This window comes from Acomys russatus, chromosome 14, assembly GCF_903995435.1.
Source record: "Acomys russatus chromosome 14, mAcoRus1.1, whole genome shotgun sequence".
In the NCBI taxonomy this organism is placed as follows: Eukaryota; Metazoa; Chordata; class Mammalia; order Rodentia; family Muridae; genus Acomys; species Acomys russatus.
In genome coordinates, this window is record NC_067150.1 from 6,682,689 (window position 1) to 6,697,933 (window position 15,245).

Here is a 15,245-nt window from a genome sequence, read left to right on the forward strand (position 1 = left end):
AGCTGCTAGTTTTCTGATTTGTTTGAATTATCTAGACTGTTTTGCACACATTTTTCATTTTGTCCATGTCTTTATTGACCTGTGTGTTTTGTGTATATTTTAAATTTTATCCCTTCTTCAGCATCAAAGATCAGTGCCTTCTCTCAAATAAATTGACTTAAAATCTTAATTTTTAGATAGAGCAGTAACTATTTGTATTTAAATATAGAGGCACATATGCAGTTTCTGATTAGTGTGTACTTTCTTTGTGAATACATAGTTGTTACTCTTTTTGAATTAAGATATATTTTAAAATGGATACAATAAACTTTATATTAACCTTAAAACTCAATTTACATGCTTAGTCTTTAATCTGGGCTCATGTGCACACAGCTCAGTTTACAACATGCCTCTGATTTTATCCTCCACTCTTTCAGTTTTCTGTGCCAGGCCCATATCATCCTTTTTGTTCTTGAATAAATGAAATGTGCTTGGACTTTGGTTGTTTTAATAGGATTTATTTCCTTCCCTTGAACATAATTTATATTAATTTTTTCATTCTAATCCTCAAAATTTGATCATTTTATCTAAAACAGCGCCTTCAGATGCACTCTTTGAATTCCATGATCTAGTTTTACTTTTGCTTATATCGCTATAACACTCAGAAATTACCTATAGCATATGTACGTTTATTATTATTTTGTTCATCACACACCAGTCACCAATTCTGTAGAATTACTACAGCATATGGCACCTGACAACTGTTTTGACAGTGCATAGCCTTGAATGCAGACAGTATACAACGCTGATTTGCTACAAAAAATACAGGAAGTATTCTGCTTCCCTATTTTCTTATATCTATGAAAAACTCAAGACGACACAAAGAAATGAATGAGTAATTAGTTATAATGTTGTGTTAAGGGCTTCGGTAAATAAGGAGTCAGGACATTGGTGGATCATGGTAATATATACTAGATATGTGTACCTATATGAAAAGAGAGGATAGCCTAGAATGTTCTCACTAGCATAATAAATCTATTAAGACAATTAAGAATGGAGGACTCTGATTACTGTCTGACAATGGCAGAGAATGGAAAGCTTCCCTTTCCATAGATTTGTTTATTCACGTATGTGTACAGGTGTCTGGCACATGAGTACAAATGCTTGTGGTGGCCAGAAGAGGATGTAGGATCCACAGGAGCTGGAGCTACAGGTGGCTGTGAGCTATGGTGTGTTGGAAGAGCACCATGAGTTCTCAACTGTTCGGCCAACTCTCCAGCCCCAGGCAGTCTCTTTTTTACATTAATATCTCATTGGGAAAATGGAAACACTATTAATCCTTTTACAGAGCAGACTCAGGCCTAGAGGAAACATCAATGAATGCTCTCATTTATTATTCAGAAATATCTGCATTTCACAAAAGGATTACTGAAATGTTTTTAAATAAGTTATGACATAGCATCTTCATTATAGTCCATTAATTTTTTGAATCAACTTACATTTCTGATGTTGCAGTTCATCTTAATAGACACAGATGAATCATTTTTTTATTTGATTATTAAAGTTTTTCATGTGAAGGAAACTGTGCTTGTAAGTTAAATATGGAACTAAAATAATGGTTTGGAACCATTTCATGGGTAACAGATATTTTCATACTGTGACAAGAGAGGATATCCAAGTGTATACTGAAAAAGAATGCATTTGTGAAAAACAATAAAAAATAAATTGAAAACACATTGGCATCATAGTGACTGCCTCACAGTGATTACTATTTGGATATTTATTTGTGTGTATGAGAGCAAATGCAAACTACAGCATGAACGTGGAAGTCAGAGGAAAACTTGCCAGAGTCTCACGGAAGGCTAAAATTGAGGGGAATATATATAATTTTCTCTTTAGCTTTTTAGCTTTCAAATTTATCACTGTGGATACATGCTGTAGTCAATTAAATGTGATCAAATGAAAACTAATACATACTAATGTTTTGGGTGAGATGGGGCACATAATCATAGTTCTGAGATAATTCCTTCTAAGTATTTTGTATACTTTGACAAACACTGTATATTGTTATATTAATACAGAACCCATAACTCTTACTTGGGCTACTTTGGGTACTTTTCCATAGCTAACTTCATTAGAAAATAATTATGAGCCAGGAGTGGTGGTGCATGCCTTTAACCCTTGCACTTGGGAGGCAGAGGCAGGTGGATTTTTGTGAGTTTGAAGCCAGCCTTGTCTACAAAGAGAATTCCAGGACATCCAAGGTTGTTCCATAAAGAAATCCTGTGTGTGTGTATATATATATATATATATATATATATATATATATATATATATATATATATATATATCAAAACCAAAGTTATGGAATTGAAACACTAAACAGTAAAGGAAGACATTACAGGGCTTAATCAAAAAAGTGAAAGCTGGGGCAAAATTTCATCCTTCAGTCCAAAGTTAGCTATCACAAAAGCCAGAAGTCCCACCTTGAAGATCATGGTGAGGAGATAATAAAATACTGAATTTGAGAATACTTTGTAAATATGATGGAATGTGAATTATAATTGCTAGACTAGACAGAGCTCGACCAACAAAGATCTGTAGATAACATTTTTTTTTTTTTGAGTAAAAGTATCGGATCAAATGACTTTAACATACTTTTTTGACTTGTCAGGGACACATGTAACTCTGAGAATATCCACCCACACATACAATTGCCAAAACTGAAGATGCCTTGAACGCGCATCTCAGGGAGAAATCCTGCAACAGACGAAGGTAGTGGCAGCAAAATGCCTCATACTCTATACCATTAAAGGTGTCTATCTGCAAGCCTAACTCCCCAAGTTTGATCCACATGGTGGGAGGCAAGAGTTGACAGGAGGAACAAGTTCAGGAACAAATTGTCCTCTGACCACTTCATAAGCACCATGTCATATGCACATTTCCCCACCCATTGACCACCCCTTCTACACAAATATGTAATATAAGCAAGAATAGTTTTTAAGCAACCAAAATACAATAGATTCACCAAGATGTCCACTGTACTGCATTTTGAGTCTTACAATGAGTAATTCAATCTCTCATCCCCACCCATCAATTTATATCGACCTACCTGCCTATAATTAAGGAAATATTTGTAATGTTATTACCACAATATACCCTGAAACCTGCAGCATATCACTGCCCTGAAGCCCTCAGTTATGTCACTGTCATGATAGTTAGTGGGGACTCAAATCAGGTGCCACTTGCTCCAGTTTCTTTGTGTCTCTGTAGCTAACCAGGGATTTGCGCAGCACTGTCATGGAGGGGCAATGCTGAGCCCACAAAACTTCAGAGTGCATGCTCAGCTCAGAAACATCAATGGAATTTTGATGATGTCACGGATGTGCCATTTTTAACTCGAATACCATTCTACTTGTTAAGTAAAATAATTGTGTTGTCACTGTGAATATCATCCTTGAAACAGATAGAATATCAAACCCGGTCTTTCCCATATACCTTCACATAAATAGTTTTTTGATCCATACGATCATATTATAAATGCAAGAATTAGCAAACTTTCACATCCAGCTTTCTTCACGTGTTCTAGAACTTGTTACCTATTAACTGTAGATGTCTTCTGATTGTCTGAGTAGCTAATGTTCACCTAGTATTGCTCCTCCTTTTCCAAGCCTTACCATTACAAATGAGAAGTGTAGCAGCACTGGGCTGTAGCACAGAGCGAGTGGCGGGGGGAAATCAGGGTGAAGCCAGTGACTCCCGTTAGCAGTGTGCAGAAGCACAAAGTCACAGAACTCTTCATTTCTAAATCTCCCTGGGTGATGGAAGACAACTCATCCAGGAAACTAAGGAATAGTTTTGATGCAGTTATGTACTGTAATTTAAAAGTCATTAGCAGGTGCTAAGGAGATAGCATGGTGGTTAAGAGCATTGGGTTCTCTTGCAGAAGACCTAGGTGTGGTCCTCAACACCTGCACGGTGGCTCCCAACCACAGAGAATTCCAGTTGCAGGAAGCACAGTGCCTTCTTTTGACTCCTTTGGGCTATTGCAGGCATATGCTACACATGAACTCACTCAAGTGTGTGCGCACACACACACACATGAAAATAAACAAATACCTTTAAAAAACGTTTAAAAGATCATGAAACTGATTCATGCAGTGTTCCTTCATCTGCATAGCTGTAACATCTTGACAAATATCCTTGTTTTCTACAAAAGGTAATATTTACATGGAATTGTTATAAATATCAAGGCAATGCACATAGATCATCTTTCACAATAGTATTGCTAAGCCTTGTGATTATGCCATTGTTATTAAACATAAAAACAAATCTTGATCTCATCAGAAAAACTGTCAAGCTGACTTTTCTACACTGAAAAAAAATGGACATTTGTTCTTCTCATCCTAAGTGAGGTCACTTAGGTCCAGAAAGACAAACATGGTATGTACTCACTTATAAAGGGACATTAGCTATTAAAGAAAGGATAATCATGCTATAAATCAGTCCAGGAGAGGCTTCATCCAACTACTGATAGGAGCAGATGCAGAGACCAAAAGCTAAATGTTAGTCAGAGATTGAAGAATACAGCAGAAGGGGGAGGAAGGTTTATAGGAGGCAGAGGGGTCAAGGACACTACAAGAACATGGCCCACAGAATCAGTGAAACGGGGCTCACAGGGCCCACAGAGACTGGAGCAGCAGCTGTGGAGCCTGTATGTGTCTGACCTAGGTCTTCTGCACGTACATTATGGTGGTGTAGCTTGATCTTCCTGTGGGAATACTAACAGTGGGCACACTGGGTGTCTCTGAGGACTGTCTGTTTTAGTGACAATTTTCATCCTACTGGCTTGCCTCACCAGCCTTGATTCAAGGGTATGTACCTAGTCTTATTGTAACTTGTTATGCCATGTTTTGTTAATGTCCCTGGGAGGCCTGCTCTGTTCTGAAGGGAAACTGTGGAGGAGGAAGAGGAGAAGGGGGTGGGGGGAGAGGAGAATGGGAAGAGCGGATCTGAGTCACAGGGGAAAGGAGCCATGGGAAACTTGTTGGGATGTAATAAATGAGGGGATAGTAAATAAGTAGATGAAACATTTTTTTTTCTTTTTAAAGAGCATTGTATCAAAATTTAAAAGGTGGCACTGATACTAAAAGATACCCTAGAATTGTGTTTCAGTAAAGTTAACTGGAGTCCAGCCACATCAGTTCAAGTGTCTCTGATGGAAGTGATTTGTCTTCTATTTTCTTTGCCATGATTTACATTAAGTACTGTCCTCAAACTGAATGAGATTAGATCTTAAATAGTACTCTCAGTTACTGGTTTAGCTGTGAAATAAAGGAGAATGGTATTCATTTTAATGAGGAAAATTTTCTTAAATTGTCAAAACAACATGCCCAGTAGAAACAGGAGCTTTCTAAATATGTACACCATTTCCACAGGGTTTTGGGGGCACCTGTTTTATATGAGCATGCTGTAAAATGAATAACCAAACAAGCACAGCTGTTGGAGGCAACCTGCTTTAGCATCTGAGTGACTATCCATAGATTCCAAAGGTTCCTACTGGAAACAGCTATTAGAAAAGTTATGTCTTTTCTGGAGAAACTCATCTTATATTTCAGCCTAAGAGTCTCCAAAGAGTGAGAGGGAGCTAGGATTACAGTAAATACTTCTGGACACAGCCAAAATAATAAAGAGCCATGCATCCTCAGTTCAGTTTTGTAGAGCCAAAGAGACGGTTTAAATACCTAAGCTCTTAACCTGCAGTTTATAATAGAAGCCAGTAGGCACAACTGCTTCCTGAGACTAAACCCTGCAAACCTCAGCTCCTCAAAGGAGTGACTCTGCTTATAAGTGGATTGCTGTCAGTCTCCTGCATGGTTTTAAAAACAGCAAATTACTTCAAAACGAATAAATGCTGTTGCCCAGTTAATATAAGAAAGCAAAACACAGAATGTCAGTACAATGGTAGTATTGCATCAGAACACATGTTTCAATTGTTTTCCTGACATCAAACGGGAAATCGAGACTTTTGTGTCAAGTATGTCATGTAGGACCAAGTCTAATTCATGCTGTTATTCCCTTAATGGTCATTATTAAGCTGGGAGAATTGTAATTTGGGCTAAGATGGTACATATCTGGGCCATATGATCTGGTTTATGAGCTTAGACTGGCGACCTCCCCAAATGTACAATAATGGTTACATCTTCTTCAGCTTTCCTAAGTTCTGCTTCATTGCTTGCTGAAGCAAAGAGAGTTGTATTTCTCTTAGCTCTATAAAATGTGGCAAAATACCACCTGCATCATTTTGACAGCAAATGTGCGTCTTTTAATCATTGTTCAAATTTCGGTTCCCTCCTTTAAAAGTTATTTCACAAAAACCATCTGTTCCACACATCACATCTGCTAGCATCATCTACTTCCTTACATTAATTTGATGGAATGCATAAGCATTTCTCATCTTCAAAATACACGGGTGAGCTGGCCAGATGGCTCAGTGGTTAAGGATGTTTGCTTTCAGAGCTCTATAATCTGATGTCAATTTTTGGAACCCATAAAAGTGGATGAAGAGAAGCTACTCCATGAAGTTGTCCTCTTACCTGCACATGTGCAGCAAGGCGTATACACATGTATTAGCGCGCGCACACACACACACACACACACACACACACACACACACACACACACACACACACCCCTACCATATATACATTATGCAATTATAATAAATGGAATTTTTAATTAATTACATGAATTAGACAAGTAGAATCATGCTGGATAATGTACCTGATAACGCTTTTCACTGGAGATAAATGTTGAGTTCAATGACTTCAGTCATGTTGGAATTCAACAGATTAGAAAAGGCAAACAACCAAATACCCCGTAGGCATGAATCCTAAAAATGTACCTTCAATCATACACATGTTATCACAGCTGTGAGTACAGACATTAAATGATGTGATTATCATAAATGTGGACCCTAAATACCCAACTGTAAAGCAGATACATATACTGTTTCTTGACTGCATGCTCTTTTTTGAATAAATGAACTACAAGGAAAACAATTACAGTCTTGCTTTGTCAGGAAAACTAGTGGTTTTTGTTTTTCTGTTCTCTTCATCTTCTTGCACTGCATTAGAGGTGGGGTACCCCCAAGAGTCCCTGCTTGCTCTGATGCACTCCTGAGGGTTGTTTCTTCCCAGTCTCTGGACGACTGCTCCAAGGGGAAAGGAAGGCTCTTTCGCTCACATCCGTCTTCAGAACTTTTGCTCTCAGCCTTCCTAAAACACCTTAGCCTTGACGTTTCAGCTCTTAGCTTCTCCTGCTGACAAAATCACCCCCTGATACATGTGATACTCATGGCGTCACCCACTACTCTCTTAGAACACTGAGCATCTCCCAACTGTCCTCCTCCCTGTGAGGGAATCCCAGCATAGACACCCCTGTTCTGTTAACCTTTACTCTTAGGAATCTAACTCCTCTTCGATCTTGAGTCAATGTCCCCACCTCCCGTCATATTAACCCAGAGACCCACGCTCACCACAGCACCATCACCCATTCAGTTTTTATCCACTGCCACCTTCCACAGTCAGGCACCTTCACTTTAACCCCTGATTCTGGCCAAGGCCTCTGATGCAATCTCCTGGCAGCTTCTTGCTCTGTCTGTTTCTTCTATTGCTCTCCTTACTTCACTGAGATTTTATGACTCTTTGTAGAGACACTCTCTTGCATATATTCTCAAAGTTTTCCTCCTGTTTCTCATCTAAAAATGCCCAGCTCTGATGCAGTCTTCTACAAATTTCTGCCTTCAGGCAGATAAAAATAGAGATGCCTTAAATCCTATATTTATTCACTTTCCTAATTTATATCTCTAAGTTTCCTGCTCTTAATTTGTTTACTATCTTACTTCCATGGTGCTTTCTTGAATGAATAAAATCAACGATTATTTATTTATTTAATTTATTTTTATTCTTATGCTCTTTCTTAGCTCCCATGGCATATATGCAATCTCACACTGCTCTTCTTTTTCCTCCTCACAGTGAGATCTTCTCTGCTCTCCCTTTGGCATCAGTACCCATCATTCTTCTTTGCCTAGCTTGGCAGCCATCTACAGTCTGTTTCCTGTAACAATGGGGATACTTTGTGAATCTACATCAGAGTAGGTCCCCTTTTTTGTTGTTAAATTCTCAAAGTCCTTAATATTATTCAGCCTTGCTTAGATAATCTACAGGACACTAAAGAGATTGCTTCTTCCTCCTTATCCCATCCTTTTCCCTCATTTTAAATGCCGTCTCTTCCAGTTGCTATTCTAATACTACCATGAACTCAAAGCAAGGCCACTGACACTGGCCTCATTGTGGGCATAATTTAGAGTTCTAGGTCCCCGGTATACATTTACTAAAGCAATATAGATTTTAAAATGTCACCAGACAACTTACATACACATTAAACTTTGTAAAACAATGATGTGTGTACTACCAGAATGAGAAAAAAAAATTCAAAGGTTAATTCTTTTTATTAAAACTCCAATCTCTTTTTGCTAGAAATCTTACAGCATAAAATTTTACTGAAACATGTATGCAACATTTTAGATATTAAATAAGATTTTTGACAGCTTCATAATTTAGAGTATCTAACTCAAGGACCTGGGGGGCAGCGCTGTGAAATGCAGTGTCAAGGAAGATAGCATTCCCACCTCCAGTTCCACTGCAAGAGTATGAGCCTGACTTCCTTGGGTATCTTGTTCCATGTTGAAAGAATTATAACCTGTCATAAGGAGAAGTTTGTTTTTGCTGAAGATAAAGGCAATTAGCTAGTACAGATCGTCAACTCAATTACTAAGTAAGTAAGCATGAACTGTGTGTGACAAAAGGTACTGTCACATCCTCTTACTTGGAGACCTGTTATAGTTCATCTTCCACATGTGATGGGATAAGCACTTTCTGCTTGCCTGGAAGAAAAAGCAAGATTTGCTCCCGTCTTTGCTAATCTTCAAACTGCAATTTCTTCACATTCCACCTCAGTGCTTACTCGGTAATAAAAGTGTTTTCTTTTCCTAGTACCTTGGCAGAGAGGATTTCTGGATTGGGAGGAGATTTTTATTTTTAAACCTATATTCCTAACACTTAGAACTTTTTACCTTAGATGCAAGCCACATTTTGGTCGACAGAGTCTAAAGCTTGTCTCCTTTCCACATCTGTTTGAGCTGTGTTGTGGATGCTCAGACAAGCCTCCACCCCTCTCCAACCCTAATCCCAAACCACAGCAGCAATTTCTATTCTTACGACCACCAAGGACAAGAGTTCATTGGGAAACAGGTAGAGTGAGCTAGCAGTTCAGGCATATTTCAGCTGCATTGTATTTCAGCCACAGTGAGGTGCGTCCTCCACAGTGGAGGCAATGCATCAGTGGATAGGGCTTCTTCAAGCTCCGGATCTGCAAGTTATTGTTCATCTTATCTTTTCACCTTGCCTACCGAGGAGGTATTTAGGATGGTCCCTTTCCTAGAAGAGGTAGAGGCTTTCTTAGAAGCCATGTTTAGCCACAATTTGAGATGCTTTAATGCAAGGATACAATGCTTTACTATTCAATGAGAAGTTTACTAGAAGAAAAGGCAGCATTGTCTTGGTTTGTGCCTCAGTGTGAGCTTGCAGAAGCCAATTAGAGTCTGCCAAGACTGGCTCTTCAAAATTTTTTTTTACCCCCAGAGGCTTATATTTTTAATCTGGTCAGGCCTCTTGTGTGCATTCTTGAGAAACCATAACCTTGATGTTTTTTTATTATTATTTAATTAATTTATTCAGATTACCATTCAGTTGTTATCCCATCACTTGTATCCTCCTGTTCCTTCCTGCCTCCCGCATTCACCCTATTCCCCTCCCCTAGATCTATGACCGAGGGGCACCTCCTCCCCCACTATATGCTCATATGTTTTAACCCAAATATTCATTTTAACCTTAACACTTAAATCATCCCTGACATGTGTATGCAACATAATAACTACAATTTCTCCCCTTCCAATTTATAATTTTCTAAGTTTCTTTAAACACATTACATGATGGAGGATACCTTCATTAATTACTCTATCAATGATTTCTTTTTTACTGGTTCATTACTATTAAAGACTCCCTACTAGTCTTTGGCCTTCTGAAAATATGAATACAGATGTATTTTGTTTTCTAAGTACGATATGAAATATCTTTCTGCATTTTCTTCTCATTAAAACAGATCGCAGTACCTGGAACTGCTGTTCATATTGCTGTGTGTGCATGACTGGCTGTAGGCTAAATTAGAGCGAGCTGTCATTCATACAAATGTGTTAATGATCCTAATCAGATGCTTAAAATATTTAGTTTTTCATATCAAAAAATAAAACTATCAAACCAATTAACCTAGGTGGCATATTACAGTGATTTTAATGACTGCCACTGTTTAAATTATTGCCACGCAGTAAAATATTAGAAATAAATTAAGCTTCTTTCTTGTTCTCCTTTCAAATTTCTGTTCATAATTCTTTCTTTGTCTCCTGTTCCACTCCAGATTTCTACCTCAAGCTGGCTTGATTGCTCTGATGACCTCAATCAAAAGGCAATTACCTCGTGAGGGGTGGAAGGTAATTATTCCTATCGCGTGGAGATTGAACACTCCTGAATAGACAGCTGCCGTTCTTTTCAGGATGACATTATTACCACAAAATTGGACTCCGAAAATTTCTGATGCATGTAAAAATCTATGATAAGTTGTTGATTTATTTGTACAATTTCTGTGGCAGCTATTCTTCTCCCTGCTAAAAGCCACATTTCTAAGGCAATATGAACAAGACTGAGCCTCACCTTTGAGGAAACTTGAAGGTTGACTCAAATACTCAAGCCAGCATCACATAGCACACAGTTCTATGAGACAATTTTACTGGACTACAAATACTGTATGAAAACTACTACAAATCATACATTTATAAGTCTTATAAAATGCAGAAACATGAAATGTAGCAAAGAGTTTCTTTATCCATTCTTCTGTCTAGGTTGTTTTCAGATTCTGGCTATTAGAATAAAGCTGCTATGAACATGGTTCAGCAAATGTCCTTGTGTGGTGGAGCAACTTTTGAGTATATGCTCAGAGGTGGTATGGCTGAGTTTGAGGTAACAATAGTCCCAATTTTCTGAGAAAGTGGCAGATCATGAAATTTAAAAAATTGTGTAAGGCAAAGGACCCTGTCAACAGAAGAAAACGAGAACCTACAGAGTGGGAAAAGATCTTCACCAACCAACATAACCAATACATATAAAGAACTGAAGAAACTAAACACCATCAAACCAAATAACCGAATTAAAAATGGGATACAAAGCTAAACAGGGAATTCTTAACAAAAGAATATAAAATGGTTGAGAAACACTTAAAGAAATGCTCAATGTCTTTAGTCACCGGGGAAATGCAAATCAAAATGACTCTGAGATTCCATCTTACACCTATCAGAATGGCTAAGGTCAAAACTCAAGTGCCAGCACATGCTGGCGAAGATGTGGAGAAAAGGAAACACTCCTCCATTCCTAGAGGAAGTACAAAAGTGTACACTCTCTGTCTTCTTAAAGTTGGCTCAGACCTGGTGTTTTATCACAGTTATAATGAACAGCTGCTCTCTTATCTACTGAACAATCTCTCCAGCACAACAGTAGAATGTTTTAATGAAAACCAAATCCTTTGAAGAGTGGCTATGAACTAAAAGCAGGTGAAGGGAATTGCCCTAAGCTCCTATTACAACAGCTGAAATGAAAGAGCTTACTACCTTTCTACCCTATTCCTTGCATAGCCTGAAGTAAAGATAGAGCCTGAACATTGAATTAACCTCAAAGTTATTCCCCACTAAAACCAATTTATTTATTTGCCTCAATATCCTACAAGTTCTATAATGAAATTTGAGATGTTTTGCTTATTCCCATGTCTACAGACACTCACATAATGCCTTGCATGCAATAGACATTATGTAAATATTTACTTGTAGAAAATACCAACAAATAATATAGAATTTGATGATTCCCTAAATTCTTTCTATGTGACTCTGAGTGTTCTTGAGATGGGAAGATCTTATTTTTTTCCAGCTGCAGTGGAGTGAGGAGGGCAGAGTGAAACAACATTCAAACTATCATTAATGTTAAACTACCCCTAATTTTTTCTTTAAGCTACAATTTACAAAAATTACTGGGCTTACATTAACTCTAAACAAACAATTATTATCTACACTCTGATAATTGACACACTTGCTTGAGAAAAATGTTAGTTCTGAAATGACCTTCCATTCCTGAGTTTTCCTTGCCATCCCAAGAGACCAGCTGACTAGTGCCCAAGATTCATCCAAAAGCGAGCTGAATCAGTCTATGGAGCCTCATAGCAGGGACTTTATAATTAGGAGAGGACTGTGCTAAATCAGTCCTAACAGTCTTCTAACGTGACACGTGTCTGCTTTTCCAAGCCTGAGATTTACCCTGAATATGGCTCTTACTTTGCTTTATCTTAATTACCTGTCTTCCTCTCCAGCCTGCCTTACAAAGCTTCTTAGTTCCTCATTATCACAGGTCCTTGAAGATCAGCATGTGGTGTTGTGCAGTGTATGCTGCATATTGACTGAATTAATAAATACAATAGCCTCTATGAGGTATTTATATAAGTAATTTATTTCTGTATTAAGTAAGAAGAATGTACACAATTACTTAATTGTCAAAGGAACTATCACAATGTAAAAAAAATCAGGAACAGAAAGTGTTGTCCAGTTGCCAATTTAAATTTTCCCAGAAACTGGTTCCACTTCCTGCAAACTCCACTTGATCCCACTATTGAATTTATCCTACTGTAAGTCAAAGATAGTGTTTTGAAAAGGGGCATGATGTATACCATTCATTAGCTACAGTCCATATAGCTCTAGCTTAGTATCACCACTAATTTCCTTGCTGTTGGCTTTGTATTTAACACTTCCCAGCCCTAATAAGCTAAAACAACCAATTAGCCTTTCTCGGCACAGCATGGTTCCAGCATCCACTGAGAGTTGTGAGAGGATAAAAGCAGAAACCATTATTTAACCCAGATATAAAGAATTAGGACCATTTGTAAAACACAATTTTAAATGCATTGAAACAAACTTTTCAACTTCCAATGGGATTCAGTTTATTTCATTATCCTTTCAACCAACCAAAAAATATATTTCAGGCACTGCAAAGTTATGAGCTCATGCTACAAAGTAGCAGGATCTGACCATGTCTCTGGAACCTGCAGCTCATGGCCACCGTAGTTTGCAGTGCATCCCTGGCTTGCTACCTAGGACCTCATCATTTGATTGCCCTCTCTAGAGAGATGCTAGATAGGAGAGTGAAAATGGACCTATTTTCTGTGGATTTGGCCTATATACTCTGCCAGGCACCGTGCCGTGTACAGAGGATTACTATTCTTTATCATGCAAATGTTCACATTTCATAGCTGAGGTCACAGAGCATTAAGACATTTAAGCAAATTGTCACAGTGTGTATGTTGGCAAAGTCTTTATGATTTCTCTGTGGATGAAGTACGAACTTTTAACTTCTATACAATACCCATAGGTCAATTTGAGCTTGTGGGTTATAGCGTTTGACAGTGGCTTTGTTTATAAGGACATAGAGACATTTTACCTTGAGTCCTGATCTGACTCAAATGATATTTCAGAAAAACAACTGGAATTTTGAGTGGGATGTACTGACGGGCCTTTATCCAATTTTTCAGTGTATAAGAATGAGAAATGAGCATTGTTTCCTCTTGGCAACTAAATTGGCTTCTGATAAAAAGCCATGAGGGTAGTTAGTCCCAGTAATCAGAAGTCCCTGTCTGTATCAGAATAATTCAATGTGGAATTTAATTTTGGCATTAGATAACTAGCCCAATAACATAATATCTGCATGAAAAACTCCAGAGTGAGAAGCAGAGACACGTGGATGTAACGCATTAGGAGAATGTTCCTACTTGAGAAAAGTATCGGAATGCCCGGAAAGGTCTTGCCATTGTCCTGAGAACCTCAGGCTTGGTTCCTGCATCTGTGCTTGGAGATATAAAGAACCTTCTGGTTGATGTTGTAAGGTTTATATATAGCAGGGATAACATTGAAGGGAGATTATCTAGAAAAAAATCTTTCCTGGAATAATTTTTACCTGTAAGGAACTTAGCATGTATAAATAATAATTTCCACTTGTATTTGATAACTATTTGCAGTATCTGTTTCCCCACTTAACTCCATAGCAGATTTTGGGAGGTTTTAACACAACTCCTAAGTGTAGGCTCCTAAAGGCTTCATATCAGCTTGATTTTATTGTCTTTTTTGCCTTCAGTCATAGGCACAAAACACTCTACAACACAAGAGAAAAGTGTACATCATACAATTTCTTTTTCATTTAGAATAAAACTAACTCTACAGATTTTCTTCTTAACAAAGTTGTTTACTTTAAAAAATGGTGTGTGAAAAAAAATCTTAGCATCCAGACACCAGGGATGATTTATTTATTGCAATATGGCCATTTCAGGAGAATTCTATCAACCCACTCTGATATTCTTCTTGAAGTCATGTACAAATCACAAATGCAATCTTGGATTAACCTTTGCAAGATTGAGTTTTCAAGCTGCATTGCAAGCATCAAGAATACACAGGCAGAATGTGAGACACCTTGAAACCTCGTGTGGTTTAATCTTTTAAATTATGTCTGTAACCAGGGCTGTATTTTCATAACTCTGAAGAAAAGTTGTTCTGGTCAGCATGATGTGGCGGTTTACAAGAGAACACAGTTAAAACAAAAGAGTTTTCCATCATCAAGCTTCTCAGCTGGCTTTAGTGGCACCTGTATATGATGTCATCACTCGGGTAGCAGGTGCAGGAAGGGTTATATGTTCAAGGCCAGTTTGGGCCACAAGTGGGAGATTTTATCTCAAAAACTACAGTGGTGGGAAGTGTAGTGCCTTGATAGAATATTTGCCAAGCATATGCAGACAGAGCATGGATTTGAACTTCAGAAAAAACAAAACAAAAATACATCATACCCAACTGAGTTCCCCGACTTATCAAAATAAGGTATCTGTTAAGTCTAATAATATGTCATTACCATTACAGTCTCCAAAATAAGATATCTGTTAAGTCTAATAATATGTCATTATCATTACAGTCTCCAAACATGAGCCAGAAGTGTTTATTGGAGTTTAAAAGTAATGGGGATATTGTAAAAAATCACTATGTGGTGAATTTGCAAAAGAATAGAAATATATCA

General features: G+C 37.8%; 1 long non-coding RNA gene across 1 annotated transcript in view; it reads right to left on the reverse strand.

The window, feature by feature from the left end:
• LOC127198111 (uncharacterized) overlaps positions 1 to 15,245 on the reverse strand; it is a 470,570-nt gene that overhangs the window by 95,038 nt on the left and 360,287 nt on the right. The window lies entirely within an intron of this gene.